The sequence below is a fragment of the Acipenser ruthenus genome, chromosome 55 (genome assembly GCF_902713425.1).
Source record: "Acipenser ruthenus chromosome 55, fAciRut3.2 maternal haplotype, whole genome shotgun sequence".
NCBI lineage: Eukaryota > Metazoa > Chordata > Actinopteri > Acipenseriformes > Acipenseridae > Acipenser > Acipenser ruthenus.
This window is the reverse complement of record NC_081243.1, coordinates 6761961-6779890: the sequence shown is the minus strand read 5'-3', so window position 1 is coordinate 6779890 and position 17930 is coordinate 6761961. Positions and strand designations below refer to the sequence as shown.

At 43.8% G+C, this 17930-nt stretch overlaps 9 non-coding genes across 9 annotated transcripts; 5 read left to right on the top strand and 4 right to left on the bottom strand.

Annotated features, from left to right (window-relative positions):
- Window positions 1-345: 345 nt before the first annotated feature.
- Window positions 346-417, top strand: trnap-agg (transfer RNA proline (anticodon AGG)). The gene has a single exon. It is a non-coding gene; the product is annotated as a tRNA-Pro (tRNA).
- Window positions 418-871: 454 nt separating this feature from the next.
- On the top strand, window positions 872-942 carry trnag-gcc (transfer RNA glycine (anticodon GCC)). Its single transcript has one exon. It is a non-coding gene; the product is annotated as a tRNA-Gly (tRNA).
- A 76-nt stretch (window positions 943-1018) lies between these two features.
- On the bottom strand, window positions 1019-1090 carry trnad-guc (transfer RNA aspartic acid (anticodon GUC)). Its single transcript has one exon. It is a non-coding gene; the product is annotated as a tRNA-Asp (tRNA).
- A 129-nt stretch (window positions 1091-1219) lies between these two features.
- trnap-ugg (transfer RNA proline (anticodon UGG)) lies at window positions 1220-1291 on the bottom strand. Its single transcript has one exon. It is a non-coding gene; the product is annotated as a tRNA-Pro (tRNA).
- A 1025-nt stretch (window positions 1292-2316) lies between these two features.
- Window positions 2317-2388, top strand: trnap-agg (transfer RNA proline (anticodon AGG)). Its single transcript has one exon. It is a non-coding gene; the product is annotated as a tRNA-Pro (tRNA).
- A 454-nt stretch (window positions 2389-2842) lies between these two features.
- Window positions 2843-2913, top strand: trnag-gcc (transfer RNA glycine (anticodon GCC)). Its single transcript has one exon. It is a non-coding gene; the product is annotated as a tRNA-Gly (tRNA).
- Window positions 2914-2989: 76 nt separating this feature from the next.
- trnad-guc (transfer RNA aspartic acid (anticodon GUC)) lies at window positions 2990-3061 on the bottom strand. The gene has a single exon. It is a non-coding gene; the product is annotated as a tRNA-Asp (tRNA).
- A 130-nt stretch (window positions 3062-3191) lies between these two features.
- Window positions 3192-3263, bottom strand: trnap-ugg (transfer RNA proline (anticodon UGG)). Its single transcript has one exon. It is a non-coding gene; the product is annotated as a tRNA-Pro (tRNA).
- A 1029-nt stretch (window positions 3264-4292) lies between these two features.
- Window positions 4293-4364, top strand: trnap-agg (transfer RNA proline (anticodon AGG)). Its single transcript has one exon. It is a non-coding gene; the product is annotated as a tRNA-Pro (tRNA).
- The last annotated feature ends 13566 nt before the right edge of the window (window positions 4365-17930 follow it).

The window sequence follows — 17930 nt, the reverse complement described above, 5'->3', positions numbered from 1 at the left end:
TGCAGTGCATCCTTTGCAAAACAACGAAACCCAGCCTCCTTTTTTTTCTATTTATTTTTTGAAGTACATGCTGACTAACTGATCCATTCCAAACATATCAAAACGAAATCCCACCTAAACTACTTTCCTCATTTATAGCGACCGCTTCTCGATGAACATAGAAATGCTAGCCGCCAGTTAAAGAAGTCAGACGGCCCAAACAGGCAACAGCACACAGCTCGGAGACACGGCAAAATTACAGTGGTCTCGACAGGTACACCCAATAGAAAAACGTCTCCCATCTAACAGAACAGCTAGGTCTGCACTTCTTTGGAAACTCGGGGGACCACAACAGTGGCAGGCGCTGGCTCGTTGGTCTAGGGGTATGATTCTCGCTTAGGGTGCGAGAGGTCCCGGGTTCAAATCCCGGACGAGCCCGTTTTTAATTCTTTTGTATTACACTTTTCCAATTACTATGCATTGCCGATACGCACGCTCAAATTCCATGAACAACAATATCACAGCGACCAAGGGCTGATTGCACAATGGTTAAACGAGGACTGCAGTCTTTGTTGAGTCTGCAAAGCAACTGCTTATGCATTAAACACAATTCTGACGTAACAGACTATAAAACCATTCAGCATCGAGTTTCTGTAGTTTATACAGCACTGTTTATTTTGGTAACGCATGTGCTTGTTTTTTTTTTTTTTTTTTTGGTATGTAGTTTAAAACAACCACAAAACTAGTGTAACAGATGGGCATTTTGCAGGTACAATTGTTTGTGTACATGTACAATCTAGCACTAGAACGGGTTAATTCATCTTTTCACACTGCACTAGATGCTGCCAATACATTACCTACCTCAAGCAAACCTCAAGCAAACGTCAAGCAAGCATTGGTGGTTCAGTGGTAGAATTCTCGCCTGCCACGCGGGAGGCCCGGGTTCGATTCCCGGCCAATGCAACCTTCTTTTTTACTTTATGTATACAATTACAGCCACACGCACCTGCCTTCAATCAGTAAAAAAAAAAAAAAAAATCTCCCCGTCGGGGAATTGAACCCCGGTCTCCCGCGTGACAGGCGGGGATACTGACCACTATACTAACGAGGAAGGCACACGCTCCCTGCCACTATGGCAACGCATTTAGTTGCAAAGCGTCTAAGTCAAAACTGCCTGCTGAGCTTAATGGTTTACGGATCGAAAACAGTATAGTACAAAACAATTAAAAAAAAAAAAAACGGGCTCGTCCGGGATTTGAACCCGGGACCTCTCGCACCCAAAGCGAGAATCATACCCCTAGACCAACGAGCCAGCTTTCGGTTTTATCCGGCGGCCGACGCATGATTCAGTCTCTGGCAGCAAAATAAGTGCAGCATGACCAGAGTCCCGTTCCGTCTGCCGGTGCGGAATGCTGCTGGCACCTCAGAGGAGGGGGGGCTTAATACTCGCCAACGCAACCTTCTTTATTTTTTGGCATTCTTATAGTGCTGCTTTTTTTTTTTTTTTTTTTTAAATTCGCAGCACGAAAACTAGGATTCACATGTGTTTCACGTAACACTTTTTCAATTCATTCATCTGGTCACAGTGTTTTACCGCTACAGCAGGACCCGGCAATGCTTTTAATGCAATCGGCATTAAAAGCTGCCACGTCAGTGGAGAACTGCACGAGTACTCTCGCTCTCATTTCAGACAAGGGGATTTGAATTGCCTTCTAGCCGCTCTCGCTCACGCCGGGCGCCGTGGCGTGTGTCTGTAATGCCAGCTACAGGGGCAGGTTGAGGCTGGCGGATCGCTTGAGCACGGGAGCTCTGTGCTGCAACTGGCTGTGCCGATCGGGAGTCCGCACTTAGCACGGCATCGACATGGCATTTCTGGGGGAGCTCGTGCATGCCAGGTCGCCTAAGGAGGGGTGAACCGGCCCAGGTCGGGAACGGAGCAGGTCAAAACCCCCGTGTCGCACCAGTAGTGGGACTGCTCCTGTGAGCGGATGTTGCAGTGCATCCTTTGCAAAACAACGAAACCCAGCCTCCTTTTTTTTCTATTTATTTTTTGAAGTACATGCTGACTAACTGATCCATTCCAAACATATCAAAACGAAATCCCACCTAAACTACTTTCCTCATTTATAGCGACCGCTTCTCGATGAACATAGAAATGCTAGCCGCCAGTTAAAGAAGTCAGACGGCCCAAACAGGCAACAGCACACAGCTCGGAGACACGGCAAAATTACAGTGGTCTCGACAGGTACACCCAATAGAAAAACGTCTCCCATCTAACAGAACAGCTAGGTCTGCACTTCTTTGGAAACTCGGGGGACCACAACAGTGGCAGGCGCTGGCTCGTTGGTCTAGGGGTATGATTCTCGCTTAGGGTGCGAGAGGTCCCGGGTTCAAATCCCGGACGAGCCCGTTTTTAATTCTTTTGTATTACACTTTTCCAATTACTATGCATTGCCGATACGCACGCTCAAATTCCATGAACAACAATATCACAGCGACCAAGGGCTGATTGCACAATGGTTAAACGAGGACTGCAGTCTTTGTTGAGTCTGCAAAGCAACTGCTTATGCATTAAACACAATTCTGACGTAACAGACTATAAAACCATTCAGCATCGAGTTTCTGTAGTTTATACAGCACTGTTTATTTTGGTAACGCATGTGCTTGTTTTTTTTTTTTTTTTTTTGGTATGTAGTTTAAAACAACCACAAAACTAGTGTAACAGATGGGCATTTTGCAGGTACAATTGTTTGTGTACATGTACAATCTAGCACTAGAACGGGTTAATTCATCTTTTCACACTGCACTAGATGCTGCCAATACATTACCTACCTCAAGCAAACCTCAAGCAAACGTCAAGCAAGCATTGGTGGTTCAGTGGTAGAATTCTCGCCTGCCACGCGGGAGGCCCGGGTTCGATTCCCGGCCAATGCAACCTTCTTTTTTACTTTATGTATACAATTACAGCCACACGCACCTGCCTTCAATCAGTAAAAAAAAAAAAAAAAATCTCCCCGTCGGGGAATTGAACCCCGGTCTCCCGCGTGACAGGCGGGGATACTGACCACTATACTAACGAGGAAGGCACACGCTCCCTGCCACTATGGCAACGCATTTAGTTGCAAAGCGTCTAAGTCAAAACTGCCTGCTGAGCTTAATGGTTTACGGATCGAAAACAGTATAGTACAAAACAATTAAAAAAAAAAAAAAACGGGCTCGTCCGGGATTTGAACCCGGGACCTCTCGCACCCAAAGCGAGAATCATACCCCTAGACCAACGAGCCAGCTTTCGGTTTTATCCGGCGGCCGACGCATGATTCAGTCTCTGGCAGCAAAATAAGTGCAGCATGACCAGAGTCCCGTTCCGTCTGCCGGTGCGGAATGCTGCTGGCACCTCAGAGGAGGGGGGGCTTAATACTCGCCAACGCAACCTTCTTTATTTTTTGGCATTCTTATAGTGCTGCTTTTTTTTTTTTTTTTTTAAATTCGCAGCACGAAAACTAGGATTCACATGTGTTTCACGTAACACTTTTTCAATTCATTCATCTGGTCACAGTGTTTTACCGCTACAGCAGGACCCGGCAATGCTTTTAATGCAATCGGCATTAAAAGCTGCCACGTCAGTGGAGAACTGCACGAGTACTCTCGCTCTCATTTCAGACAAGGGGATTTGAATTGCCTTCTAGCCGCTCTCGCTCACGCCGGGCGCCGTGGCGTGTGTCTGTAATGCCAGCTACAGGGGCAGGTTGAGGCTGGCGGATCGCTTGAGCACGGGAGCTCTGTGCTGCAACTGGCTGTGCCGATCGGGAGTCCGCACTTAGCACGGCATCGACATGGCATTTCTGGGGGAGCTCGTGCATGCCAGGTCGCCTAAGGAGGGGTGAACCGGCCCAGGTCGGGAACGGAGCAGGTCAAAACCCCCGTGTCGCACCAGTAGTGGGACTGCTCCTGTGAGCGGATGTTGCAGTGCATCCTTTGCAAAACAACGAAACCCAGCCTCCTTTTTTTTCTATTTATTTTTTGAAGTACATGCTGACTAACTGATCCATTCCAAACATATCAAAACGAAATCCCACCTAAACTACTTTCCTCATTTATAGCGACCGCTTCTCGATGAACATAGAAATGCTAGCCGCCAGTTAAAGAAGTCAGACGGCCCAAACAGGCAACAGCACACAGCTCGGAGACACGGCAAAATTACAGTGGTCTCGACAGGTACACCCAATAGAAAAACGTCTCCCATCTAACAGAACAGCTAGGTCTGCACTTCTTTGGAAACTCGGGGGACCAAAACCAAAACCGTGGCAGACGCTGGCTCGTTCGTCTAGGGGTATGATTCTCGCTTAGGGTGCGAGAGGTCCCGGGTTCAAATCCCGGACGAGCCCGTTTTTAATTCTTTTCTATTAAACTTTTCCAATTACTGTGCATTGCCGATACGCACGCTCAGATTCCGTGAACAACAATATCACAGCGACCGAGGGCTGATTGCACAATGGTTAAACGAGGACTGCAGTCTTTGTTGAGTCTGCAAAGCAACTGCTTATGCATTAAACACAATTCTGACGTAACAGACTATAAAACCATTCAGCATCGAGTTTCTGTAGTTTATACAGCACTGTTTATTTTGGTAACGCATGTGCTTGTTTTTTTTTTGTTTTGTTTTTTTTTGGTATGTAGTTTAAAACAACCACAAAACTAGTGTAACAGATGGGCATTTTGTAGGTACAATTGTTTGTGTACATGTACAATCTAGCACTAGAACGGGTTAATCTCTTACGCCCTCTAGTCCAGCGGGCGGAACACGGAACTGCACGTAAATATTATATTTCATAACTCATTTTTAATATTAGTACAAAAGCTAAAGAAAAAAAAGCTGACTCGATATCAAAATCGTTGCTTTCCTACCGTCAAACAGCGAAGGAATTTTTCGAATCCGTCATTTCACCGCTGAGATATCCCATTCACAATGTGTCTAGTACCCCCTTGCATTCAAAACAAAAACAATCGACTAGCTTGCGTTTTGCTGCTCTGGTCTTACAACCTTGATGACGATAAAGTCTCCCTGATCACGTTGTAGGGGAGGTCACAAGCTTTCCATTCATACCTTTACTTTGTTTGTAACCCAATCCATCACAGAGTAATCGATGTGCAAACAAACACACCCACCTCTTGAATGAGATAAGGGAAACAAAAAAAAGCCTTTCAAAGGCAAATGCACGTGGCAATGGCTATCCTGTGAGGTGCCAGAAGATAACATCCCTTTTAGAACTTAGTATATCAATTGACATAAATATTTACATAATGTTTTTTTTTTTGGAGAGGTTTGGGGACCCTTGGGCTTAGCTTTGTAAAAACTCCTGTAGAATTTGATCCCTTTGTTATTATTATTATTATTATTATTTATTTCTTAGCAGACGCCCTTATCCAGGGCGACTTACAATCGTAAGCAAAAACATTTCAAGCGTTACAATACAAGTAATACAATAAGAGCAAGAAATACAATAACTTTTGTTCAAGCAAAGTACAAGTGTGACAAACCACAATTCAATAATACAGCAGGTAATAGTGATAGTTACATCAGGATATGATTAAATAGTGATAGTTACATCATGATGTGATTAAATACAAAGTACTACAGGTTAAAAACTTGGCAGATTACAGTATTCTGAAGTACAGGATTAAATGCAGTAAAATAGGGGGCTGATAAGAGCAAAATAAAGCACATTTACATGAAGGGTGATAGTGTCCCAGGATACAAACAGAGGAGTTCTACAGGTGCTCTTTGAAGAGGTGAGTCTTAAGGAGACGCCGGAATGTGGTCAGGGACTGGGCAGTCCTGACATCTGTAGGAAGGTCATTCCACCACTGCGGAGCAAGGGTGGAGAAGGAGCGGGCTCTGGAGGCAGGGGAGCGTAGCGGAGGTAGAGCTAGTCTTCTAGTGCAGGCGGAGCGGAGAGGTCGAGTGGGGGTGTAGGGAGAGATGAGGGTCTGGAGGTAGCTGGGTGCAGACTGGTCAAGGCATCTGTAGGCTAGTACAAGAGTCTTGAACTGGATGCGAGCGGTGATCGGGAGCCAGTGGAGCGAGCGGAGTAGTGGAGTAGCGTGGGCGAAGCGAGGCAGAGAGAACACCAGGCGGGCAGCAGAGTTCTGGATGAGCTGGAGCGGACGGGTGGCGGACAGTTCCAAATTTTTACCCAGTATATTAGACATGTTGGTGAAGCACAAAATCTGGCTCTTTTCATATGCTACAAGTTGAAAAAATGACTATAGAACATAAAAAAATGAAAAGCGTTTGTTGTTTTTTTATGTATTTTTTCTGGATATCTCCTTCCAGTGTGGTACTGAGTAAGACTTTTAGCATACCTGAGGTTTTAGTCTTGATGCCCAAGGGGTTACCTTGAATTCAAGCCCTGAACCATGCCTGTGCTGTCTATACTTTGGAAGATATTGTGATTTATTTAAGGGCACAGCCCCCCAGGCGGAAATTGTCTGTGAGGGGCTGGGGTTTTGACAGGTTAATTCATCTTTTCACACTACACTAGATGCTGCTAATACATTACCTACCTGTGAATTGAAGTGGTTCTTTCATGGTTTCTAATTGACGCACCAAGCATTTTTTTATGTTATTCTTTTAATTCTTGAATTTTTATTTCTGATTTTAACGTGTATAATAAAGCTAGTACATTGTTTGTTTTTTTGGTCAACTGTGTTTTAGAACTGCAGCTAAAAGTATACCTTTTTATCTCTATAATTACTGTATTGTTTATCTAAACCGCCCTAAACCATTTCCCATTTATTCTCTATGGTAGTGCTAAACCACTACGGATGTAATACTGCTGTCGCCGCTACATGATGTTGGCGCTGTTGGGCAGGTCTGTGCCTAAACAAAAGCTCCCGCCTCGAGCTCTGCAGAGTAAGTACAGTGAGTGAGATATCAACAGCATAACCTGCTCGCGTAGCTCGGAGTGAAACAGGGGAGAATGCGGTTATTTTTTGTTTATTATTGTTGTTGTTGTACGAGTAAGTAAACGTAAAAAGGAGCTATTCTAACTATATTTATATAGCGAATATAAACATAATATATGAGGATATAAACATCCTTAATTTCTGTACACTGCAGTTTAACCTCCTCTGAAAAACACTATCTATAAAACATGTTCTATATACATTTTATATTATTAAACATCATTCTTCTATAAACATCTCACGTAGCTCGGAGTGACAGGTAAGAATGTGTTTATTGTTATTATTGTTCATTATCATAGGAGTTAATACATGTCAAAAAGGAGCTATTCTAACTATATTATATAAAACTAATATTGTTTCCAAATACCGTTAATGTGGATTGAATGCGTTATAACTGATTTTATATTATTTATATTATTTTATATTATTATTATTATTTGTTTGCTTAGCAGGTGCCTTATCCAGGTTGACTTACAGTTACAAATGTAATTGAAATACTATACAATAAGTTATTTGCAGATACAACCATGTGAATATCGTTAAAAAAGCATTACAGACAGTGTAGTTAAAGTTTTAAAGTGTAAATATAGTTACAAGTAAGATCAAATAAAATATAATTACAATTAAAGCAAATGCAACCTGTGCAGATACAAAGAAGTGCCAATCAGACAAGTGCAAGAACAAAACAAATATTTGCTGGCTAGCTTTTCTGTTTGTTTGCTTTATAGATTGTCTATATATACACACACAGACGTGCTCAAATTTGTTGGTACACCTCCACAAAAAATGAAGAATGCACAATTTTCTCTGAAATAACTTGAAACTGACAAAAGTAATTGGCATCCACCATTGTTTATTCCATATTTAATAGAAATCAGACTTTGCTTTTGATTTTTTTATTCAACATAATATTGTAAATAAGAAAACAAATGAAAATGACATGGACAAAAATGATGGGACCGCTAACCTAATATTTTGTTGCACAACCAAACATTTTCTGTAGCTCTCAATGAGACTTCTGCACCTGTTAACAGGTAGTTTGGCCCACTCTTCCTGAGCAAACTGCTCCAGCTGTCTCAGGTTTGATGGGTGCCTTCTCCAGACTGCTTCAGCCATGGTGAACAGCTCCTGCATAGATCCAAACAATGTGCTTCATCCAAAAACCAAGCAGCACATATCTAGGTATGTGAAACACCTGGCAAAGATGAAAAACACCAGCTCATCCCTGAACACAAGTCTTGAAAAGCTCCAGGAGACTCAGCAGCTGTGGCATAATTTAACTGAAGGCAGTGCCACTGTACAGGTCCCAGTGGTAACCGTGTCATCTGCAGCTGTCAACCCACCTGCACTGCTGTTAACACCTACTGCTCCATCCACTGCCTTAACACCAGAGTCAATTGAACAAATTGTGCAACAAATTATGGACAGATAGCAACAACAGCAGTTGAAGAAAACAAAAAAATGTTTGGCTTGTGGTCAACCGAAGTCACGGTACTCAAATGATAGTTCAACAGTTCATTTTTTTTATCAGAAGGGAACCATTAGGTACTTTTACTGCTCGACAAAAGTGTTCCAGTTGTATGGACCTGAAGGTCTCACTAATCCAAGGATGCCTTTTGAAGACTTTTGCACAACTGAGTTCTTCCAGAGGGAACTTGATACCACAAAGCAAAGAGCAGAACAGAAAAAGAGGAAGCAGACAGAATCTCAGCCATCTGGCCGACTGCAGGTTCTGCAGGTTGGAATTAAAACAGGGACCAAACAGCACCCATGTCCATACAGGGTTTCCAGAAGTGGCTGGAAAATACATATATTGTCTTGCCAGGGTGTTTAAACTTTACAAAGATCAGGGAATGACACAGGAAATGATCTGGTCTGAATTCCAAGCATCATTTTTCTATGAAGCCGAAAAGCAGAGATGGCAGAGAGAGAAGAGAAAATAAAATTCGTTGGACAAAATAGTTTTGTAAATATAGTTATTGATTGGACATATCAACATTTTTTATTATTTTTATTATTTATTTCTTAGCAGACGCCATTATCCAGGGCGACATACAATCGTAAGCAAATACATTTCAAGTGTTACAATAAGACCATTTTACAACTATTTTACTGTAAATAGTTGTTGTTTAGGCATATTAAAAAAAAAAAAAAAGTTCAATTGATATAGTTGTTGCTTGAAATTATAAAAAACATTGTACTGTAAATTTAGTTGTTGCTTGGACATATCCAAAAATAGTACTGTAAATATAGTTGTTATTATTATTAGCAGATACCCTTAGCCAGGGAGACTTACAATTGTTACAAGATATCACAATAGTAAAAAAAAGGTACAGTACATTGTTCTAGGGTACAGCAGCAGCAAAACAAAAAAAAAACGTTTTGTTAATTTGAAACACAGTGAATGCTTTATATACTGAAAGCTTTGGTAGAACTAGAAGTCAAAAATATAAACCACACAAATACCAGTTGTTACAGCAGCCTTCATAGTCTTACTTCGTTATTATTGTTAAGATTTTGATCCACAACAGAATTGTGTTGCTCTTTTGATCTTGAGATGCCAGTTTGAAACATCTGGATCGAGAGATAATGTATCTTGTGATCTTGACATAAGAAATTTGTTACTATGTTTTCCCTGTCCTTAATGAGCCACCGTAGTTTTGGACTTTTAGAAACATTTTAATAATACCTGTCAGGCTCTGTAAATATAATGTTTTCTGTTTTAGATCGTGTTCCACAAGCTGCTGGGAAGTGTGAGCTGGGAATGAGCTCTCCTACCCCCAGTGGATTTTTCCATTCAGACAGGTGGAGTTCTTCCTATTGCAGAATGAGAAGCTTCCAAAATGCGAGCGACATGAACCATTGCCTTCAGGGGAAACTGCAGGGCAGGACTGCAGTTTCCAGTCGGTCGTGTCCACAGGTTGCTGTGGAAGGGAAACTAAGTTCAGCGTGTCGGTGCTGGAGCCTCGGTCTATCTGGCCTCTGTGCTCGAGTACCTGACTGCTGAAATCCTGGAGCTCACTGGGAACGCCGCCCGGGACAACAAGAAAACCAGAATCATCCCGCGTCACCTGCAGCTCGCTGTCCGCAATGATGAGGAGCTCAACAAGCTGATGGGAGGCGTCACCATCGCTCAGGGCGGAGTGTTACCCAACATCCAGGCCATGCTGCTGCCCAAGAAAACCGAGAAGCCTGCCAAGAAATAAATCATTCCGACCATTCTGAGAGCTATACAACCCAAAAGGCTCTTTCAAGAGCTACCCATTTTTTTCAGTAAGAGAAATTTCAAATTATAGCACATTCTAAGCATGAGACAATTAGTAAACAATGTGACTTTTGACACAAATCAGCTACTTTGACCACTTTCCCAACAAGTTAGACAAAAAGTTACAGGGTATGAAATCTTCCTCTGCTATTCAAATCTGAAATCAGTTAAAAAATATCTTCAATCAAACAGTACAGCCGTTTTAGTAACCGCATCAACTGCTTTTCTTCCTTACTTTTTGAAACAACTGCCGTTTTGACCATTTTCCCAAAGAGTTAGACAAAAAGTTAGAGCATATTAAATCTTCCTCTACTTCTCTGCTATTCTAATCTGAAATAACTTTTACCAATCAAGAGATACACCTGTTTTAGTAACCGCACCAACTAAATTTTCTCTAACTTTTTATAAACAACTGAAATTTTGACCACTTTCCCTAAAGCAAGCCCCACAACTTTATTTGTAAAGTTACCATCTAGTTTTAATTGAATCTTTTTTCCTCTTTGCCACAAAGAAGAGTTTTAGTCTATTTTGGGATGTTTTTGCTGTACAATACAATTAAACACAATCTGTCTCGTTTCATTGCAAACATATGTAACGTATTTTTAAATACTGTAGGACCTATTATATGACACTGGATTGTTAAACATAAAGTTTTATTCCAATGCCATGTATCTTTCAATAGAATAGCTTATTGTGACTCTGAATAACAAAGCACACAATGATAAACGTAAGAGATGGAGCGCAAACTGGGCGGGGACAGAGGCCGTGTCATAGAATGCGCGCAACATTCAAATGATCCAATCAATTATTGAGTCTGTGGAATATAACCAATGAGGAACATAAACCCACCCTAAATGACTCGTATCCTATCAGAGCAGCTGAGTTACACAATAAATTCTTTGGTATGGGCTTGTGTGTGCTATATTATAGTTTTCAGAGTCTGTGATACTGTGTAGAAGAGTTTAAAAATGGCACGAACCAACCAAACTCGTAAATCCACCGGTGGGAAGGCGCCCAGAAAGCAGCTCGCTACCAAGGCTGCCCGAAAGAGCGCCCCCGCTACCGGCGGCATGAAGAAACCTCACCGTTACAGGCCCGGGACTGTGGCTCTCAGGGAGATCCACCACTATCAGAAATCCACTGAGCTGCTGATCCACAAGCTGCCCTTCCAGCGGCTGGTCCGAGAAATCGCTCAGGATTTCAAGACCGACCTGCGCTTCCAGAGCTCCGCTGTCATGGCGCTGCAGGAGGCTAGCGAGGCTTACCTGGTTGGGCTGTTTGAGGACACCAACCTGTGTGCCATTCACGCCAAGAGAGTCATCATCATGCCCAAAGACATCAAGCTGGCCCGCCGAACCTGTGAAGAATACACGTAAACTGCATGACCTGTAAAAAAACCAAAATGAAACCCAAAGGTTTTAAAAGCTACCCACTTCTCTGAAAGTGTTATATTCCAATAACTATTATTTTTAATTGTCTAATACATTTATTATTATTTTTTTCTTAGCAGACATTTAGCAATTAGAATGTTTATATATATATATATTGTGAAATTAAGAGTGTCAAAGGGGTTAGAGACACAGAACGATTAGGAACTACAATTCCCAACAACGGGGCAAACATACCGTGCATGACGGGTAACAGCGGTAGCTTTAAAAAGCTGCGGGAATCAGCTAGAGGGGAGAGCGAGAACAGGTGCACACACGAGCCGTGGGACGGGAGAGTACCTAACCCAGACGAAAGTGGGCAGCGGCGTTGTGAGCGAAATTGGGAAATTAACCAGTGGTAACTCAGAGGAATACAATTGTAGCACTCGTTCCTAAAACGGTACAGCGTAGTGGGACATTCCATTGAAGCAACCTTGCGGACTACCATTGTCACCAGTCGGAGACAACCATTGTTTCTACAGCGGGACTGTGCACGGTGGTTTTACCTTGGAAACAACACGGCGGACTACAGGCTTCCCTGCATCGGAGCAACTCAGAGAACACTGACCGCTGTAGAGTGAGTACGCTGTGTTGTACTGTTGATATGGAAGTACGGGACTTGTGTGTATGTAAACAGAGTGCTTAAAGACTGTATCAAAAGCCTACGAACTGGGCAAGTGATTAACCCAGGAGAACTGTGTTCGGCTGGAAGAGTTGTGTACAAATTACGCAGGGACACAGAAAGGGTGATTTAAATGAAAACAACTTTATTGTATGTCCGGGGAACAGTGGAACCTGCAACAAAAGAGAGGCGAGAGTTAGAGAACGCTCAAGTGCTCACTGTTTTTCACCTGTATTAAATCTATTCTACACAGCAGTGTTATTACTTACCTTTACGAAAGGTTGGCCAGGTGTTGTGGCCGCACTATTCCGCAAACAGGCTTCCGGGGCCGTCGGGATTACAAACCTGTGAGTAGGACGGGGACTACCACAACTCCACAGCGCCATCTGGTGGATGTCCGCGACAACCTGGAAAAGAGAAAGAAGCCACAATACCAAGCCACCAACAAAGAAACTTGGATACAGCAAGCCATTTCTTACCTGAGGGTTTCGTTCCACAAAAAGTCCTGGACTGTGTTTATTTGAGTTGTGTTATTATTTGTCTTGATAATTGGAACTTCTGTGTGTTCATTTGTAGAATATAAGAGGAAAAGGAAAATCATTAAAACCGAAATCTCCTTGGACCTGGGTCTCTGTCACGTTCTTCTGCACCAAAACAGGCACTACGTACACATCTCATACTTACGTGGACTTCACCAGTTCACATTTGGTGTCAGAAGTGGGATGTGTTAAGCCTGTAGTATCCATTACAGCACCCACCTGTCTGTTACCTGATTGCAGAAAATGGCTGATTTAGAAGCCCTGGTCCGTGTGATCATGAATGCCACGGCCGCACAACAGAACTTCGCAGCCATCCAACAGGAAACCAACCGGTTGCAGAACGAGCAGATACAGGAAGCAAAGAAGGAAAGGGTAGCCATTTTGCAACGGATGGAAGAACTGGTGAGCACTCCGGCTCCCTCGGCGGCCACCGCTTCTATACGGTCAACGCACGTATTGAATAAAATGACCAACGGCGATGACATTGAAGCATATCTCCTGGCCTTCGAAAGGACGGCAATTAGAGAAGGCTGGCCACGGGTGCAGTGGGCCGGTATATTATCAACCTTTTTAATTGGAGATGCCCAGAAAGCATACTTTGATTTGGCCACCGAGAAGGCCAACAATTACGATGTACTCAAGGCTGAAATCCTGGCCCGGGCCGGGATTACTACTGCTCTCTGAGCACAAAAGTACCACAGCTGGAGTTACAGCGGGTCCTTACCTCCCAGGTCCCAGCTGTTCGATTTGGTCCATCTGGCCAATAGATGGTTAAAACCCGAAGTGAACAACAGTCACACGGTCGTGGAATGGTTGGTAATGGATCGTTATCTCAGAGCACTACCCCCAACGATGAGGAAATGGGTTGGCCAGGGGAACCCTAGCACATTGGACGACTTCATTGCCCTAGTAGAGCGCCAACTAGCGGCTGAAGAGCTAGTGCGCCCTGGGGCCTCGGGTCATAAAGTGACGACCAGACCAGACAGTTGGAGACCACGTGTCCTAGACCCGAGGAGTAAGCCGCAGTCCACAGGAAGTGAAGAGCGAGTACCTGTGGTGAAGGGACAGGGGGTCAACAGCAGACGGGAGGGGATCGATTATTCTTTTTACCGCTGTTATAAGTGTAATCAAGTGGGTCATATAGCCAGGTTTTGCACACAAGGCGAGCCTATGCAGTGTAATATGGGGGATTATTTGTGTGGTAGTATAATAGTTCCAGGGAAAATAGAAAGAGGGGCGCCCTACCTCGCCCCAGTAGAAGTAAATGGACGTGAGGTCATGGCTCTCATTGATACAGGCAGTGCAATTACCTTGGTAGTGTCCAATTTGGTACCTACTTTCCGATTGAATTATGATCTCAGTACAGGGATTATGTGTATACATGGCGATACTAAACCTTACCCCACTGCTCTGGTTGATATAACTTACCAAGACCACGTGTGTAGCATGAGAGTGGGCGTGGTTAAAAGTTTGCCGCACTCAGTAATCCTGGGCAGAGATTATCCCAGGTTTAAAACCCTGGTGGACATTAACGGGAAATTGAGTCCTCCTGAGTTAAACACTGAGGTGGGCAATACCACCCCTGAGAGTCTATTAACCTTATTTCCCTTTACTGACAGCAGCCTGTTTGAAGGAACGAGACCCAGTAAGATTTATAAGTCGCGACGACAAAGACGGCTAGAAAAGGGGTATGGACCGCAAGGTGCACCAGTCCTAGTGGGGGAACAAAGGAGAGAAACAGGCACCCAGTGTACCGTCAGTGATATTATGGATACCACGGAGGAGGAAATAATGGATATAGGGGAGAGGGATGAAACAGAAAACTGGTATGAACCTTTTCAACCCTCAGCCCAGAATTTCGGAAGGGAACAAGCCCAAGACAGTACCTTAGTAAATATCCGGGACAGGGTTATATCGGTGAATGGGGTGCCAGTAGAGGGTGCTGTTGTGAATCCTAGGGAACACTTCATTATTAAGAATGATTTACTGTATCGCATTACTATGGTTAATGGCTCACAGGTGGAGCAGCTCTTGGTGCCCCAAGCATATCGTCTGACAGTCTTAAGGTTAGCCCACAATCATTTGTTTGGAGCACACTTAGGTAGTGAGAAAACATTACAAAGGATTTGCCAACGGTTTTATTGGGTCGGTATTAACAAGATGGTGGAAAACTTTTGTAAATCCTGCCCTAAGTGTCAGAAAGCCAGTCCCAAATCACATTTTAGAGCTCCCCTCCAATCCATGCCTATCATTGAAGTCCCGTTCGAGCGGGTGGCCATGGATTTGATAGGACCCCTAAATAAGTCTGCTCGAGGGCATGAGTATGTTCTTGTGATTGTAGATTACGCTACCAGGTACCCAGAAGCGATTCCCTTACGAAATATGGCCTCTAAAACCATTGCAAAAGAGTTACTTCAAGTGTTTTCAAGAGTGGGAATACCCAAGGAGGTCCTTACAGACCAAGGGACCCCATTTACGAATAGATTGATGAAAGAATTGTGCATTCTGCTGAAAATTAAACCAATTCGAACGTCAGTTTACCATCCTCAGACGGACGGACTGGTTGAGCGATTTAATAAAACCCTAAAATCTATGCTCCGAAAAGTAATCGCCAAAGATGGGAAGGACTGGGACTTGTTGCTACCTTACCTAATGTTTGCTGTTCGGGAAGTGCCCCAGTCTTCTACAGGTTTCTCCCCCTTTGAGCTACTATATGGACGCCAACCCCGGGGAAATTCTAGACATTGCCAAGGAGACGTGGGAGGAACAGAACACCCTAGGTAAGAATGTAATTGATCACGTCATCCAAATGCAGAACAGGATAGACAGGGTCACACCCATTGTAACTAGCCACCTTCAGCAAGCACAACAACGACAAGCACGACAATATAACAAAACAGCTAAATTGCGACAGTTTAACCCAGGCGATCGGGTTATGGTGCTAGTGCCCACACCCGAGAGCAAACTGTTCACTCACTGGCAAGGACCATATGAAATTATTGAACAGGTAGGCGAGGTAAACTATAAGGTACACCAATTCGATAAACGGAAAAAGGAACAAATATATCATATTAACCTGTTAAAACCGTGGGTAGACAGAGAAGCATTAACGGTAGAGATCGACTCAACTCACGGTAGCTCAACGCCGTCCATAAATGAAGTACACATAGGGGAAGAGAATCAAACAGAATCTATCAATATCAACCCCGAGTTAGAGCCGGAGCAGAAAGAGGAAATACATCAGATGGTACGGCGTAACCAAGATGTGTTGTCCAAGACGCCCGGCCGAACTAGTGTCATACACCATCATATCATAACCCCACCCGGTGTTAAAGTCACATTTCGACCGTACCGTATACCTGAAGCGAAAAAAATAGACATTAGGAAAGAGATCACATTGATGCAAGAACTGGACGTAATCGAAGAATCTTACAGTCCATGGAGTAGTCCCATAGTTATGATTGCAAAGCCAAACGGTACATGGCGATTTTGCAATGATTTTCGACAGCTAAATAATGTATCGAAGTTCGATGCATACCCTATGCCCCGGGTAGATGAGCTGATAGAGAAACTCGGAAAGGCAGAATACTTAACCACCCTAGACCTCACCAAGGGATACTGGCAGATCCCGTTAACTCCAGAATCCCGAGAAAAAACAGCGTTTGCTACTCCGTGGGGTCTGTTTCAGTATAAAGTGATGCCTTTTGGGCTTCATGGGGCACCGGCAACATTTCAGCGCTTAATGGACAAAGTTTTAAGACCACACGTAGAATACGCTTCGGCCTATATAGACGACATTGTAATATATTCAGAATCGTGGGAAGGGCATGTACAGAAGGTAGAGGCAGTACTGAATAGTTTAAGAGAAGCAGGGTTAACAGCGAACCCAGAGAAATGCTTTGTCGGTTTAAAAGAGGCGAAGTATCTGGGGTATGTAGTAGGGGGAGGAAAAATTAAACCACAGGTTAATAAAATAGACGCAATAAAAAACTGGCCCACCCCGCAAACCAAAAAACAAGTGAGGGCGTTTTTAGGTTTGGCAGGGTATTATAGGAGGTTTGTGCCGGAGTTCTCCACTATTACGGCACCCTTATCGGATTTAACAAAGAAATCGGCTCCAGTGAAAGTCAAGTGGAGCGCAGCAGCAGAGACAGCATTTCAGACAGTTATAAAAATCTTGTGTAACGAACCAGTGTTAGCGGTGCCAGATTTTTCAAAAAGGTTTATTGTTCAGACAGACGCATCGGATGTTGGATTAGGGGCAGTCCTGTCACAAATGAAGGATGGAGTAGAACACCCCCTGATGTATCTGAGCAGGAAAATGCTGCCGAGAGAAAGAAGGTATGCAGTGGTGGAGAAAGAGTGCTTGGCAGTGAAGTGGGCGATAGAATCACTTAAGTATTACCTATTGGGTAGGAAGTTTCTGTTGGTTGTGGACCATTCCCCCCTTAAATGGATGAAAGAGAACAAGGAGCGGAATGCTAGGGTAACAAGGTGGTTTTTAACATTACAGCCCTACAGGTTTGAAATTGAACATCGTAGGGGTAGTCAAAATGCAAATGCCGATGGGTTATCGAGGGTACACTGCTGGGGTGATAAAGTCGCTCAAACCAGTAGGTTAGAGCTGAGGAAAGGGATGTGTGAAATTAAGAGTGTCAAAGGGGTTAGAGACACAGAACGACTAGGAACTACAATTCCCAACAACGGGGCAAACATACCGTGCATGACGGGTAACAGAAAGCTGCGGGAATCAGCTAGAGGGGAGAGCGAGAACAGGTGCACACACGAGCCGTGGGACGGGAGAGTACCTAACCCAGACGAAAGTGGGCAGCGGCGTTGTGAGCGAAATTGGGAAATTAACCAGTGGTAACTCAGAGGAATACAATTGTAGCACTCGTTCCTAAAACGGTACAGCGTAGTGGGACATTCCATTGAAGCAACCTTGCGGACTACCATTGTCACCAGTCGGAGACAACCATTGTTTCTACAGCGGGACTGTGCACGGTGGTTTTACCTTGGAAACAACACGGCGGACTACAGGCTTCCCTGCATCGGAGCAACTCAGAGAACACTGACCGCTGTAGAGTGAGTACGCTGTGTTGTACTGTTGATATGGAAGTACGGGACTTGTG